Source organism: Kryptolebias marmoratus, unplaced genomic scaffold, assembly GCF_001649575.2.
Source record: "Kryptolebias marmoratus isolate JLee-2015 unplaced genomic scaffold, ASM164957v2 Scaffold35, whole genome shotgun sequence".
NCBI lineage: Eukaryota > Metazoa > Chordata > Actinopteri > Cyprinodontiformes > Rivulidae > Kryptolebias > Kryptolebias marmoratus.
Genome location: NW_023665769.1, coordinates 36309 through 37919, shown reverse-complemented (window position 1 = coordinate 37919; position 1611 = coordinate 36309).

Sequence of the window (1611 nt, the reverse complement as noted above, 5' to 3'; positions counted from 1 at the left end):
CATACATTACATGGATAAATGAAATAATATGACTGTTTGTTTGTGTAACAGGTTAAATCCTGCCGAGTGTGCTTTCCTGACTGAATATGTTGCAACCATGAGCCCGATCGCCAAGGCCCTCAACCTAATGCAGTCTGTTTATTTGTACTTTTACTTAAGTACAGTGTTTGAGTACTTTCTCCACCACTGCCGACAACCTTCCACGGTCTTACTCACACCGAGTGACGATTCAGAGTTAGAGTTCATTTAACATGCATGTTTTTAGTTTGTTGGAGGAAACCAGAGTACCTGGAGAAAACCCACTGATGCATGGGGAGAACATGCAAACTCCACACAGACGGGCCACAGCAGAGTTTTGAACGTGCAACTGTTTTGCTGTGAGGCAACAGATTTCATCACTGAATACACCAGAAGGCCAGTTCAGTCACGTAAAGTCCAACTTTCTCAGACCCAATAAAACTTTAAATAATGTTTCTTCTGTAAAGTATGTCTCAGCTATAAAGTGCCAAAAAGCACTGGGTTTTCGCTCTCGCTTCAGTGAAATACTATTGTTACTTATGGGGTCTCGTCCACCGTAATGAGGACTCTGCACCGTTTCGGTGGTGGTGAAGAAGGAGCTGAGCTGAAAACCTACGTTCTCAATTTACTGATCCATTCTCGTTCCAACCTTCACCAATAGTCATGAGATCGAGATCACAACTGAATGAGATCCTGGATCCAAGCTGCTGAGAAGAGTTTTCTTCCATAGGGTGGCCAGGCTCAGCCTCAGAGATGAGGTGAGGTGGTCCACCATCCAGGAGAAGCTCAGAGTAGAGCTGCTGCTCCTTCTCATTGAAATGAGTCAGCTGAGGTGGTTAAGACATCTGATTAGGATGCCTGCAGGACATCCCACTGAGAGGAGACCCAGAACTTTTTAAATGGATTATGTAGCTTCTGTGGCCTGGAAACACCTTGGGATCTCACAACAGGAGCCAGAGAACGTCACGGGAGTGTCAGGATTCGAGACTTTCTCTGTGAGCAGTTTGGGGTCAGACAGACACGGGAGACCAAAGTTACGAGAAGTGAATTTATTTACAGTGAGCTAATCGTGTAATAATGATCGAGAGCCAGGACCTGAAAACAGAAGGCGTAGTGAGACGGAAGTTCCTCCGGAGGTTGACAGGTAAGTATCAATGTTTGTGTATTTTCAGGTGAAAGGTCCTTACAGTGAGAGGAGCGTCACTCAGCACGGAGGTGAGGTGAAGAGATGAGTACTTCCTGATAATTGGATTGGCAGTTTTCTCCAGGGGCAACAGGTAGGTTTCTTTCCAGGCAGGCAGACAGGATCAGGCAGAAACAGGTACGTTGTCTTAGCTTCACAGCGGGTTCCCAAACAACTCAGACCAGACTGGATTCTTCAACAGGTAGGTAATCCTGAGAAAGTGCAAACAAAACAAAAATACTTAGAACAGTCTTCACAGACACAAGAAGTTTTACGAAGGCTTGGCACTTTACCACAAAGGCAAAAACAATGCTCCAACGCTGGTCTGGTTCCCACTGCAGCCTTAAGTACACAGGTGCCTGACGAGCCTGATCCGCTGCAGGTGTGAAGGGCGTGGAGAAGGTGCTGCC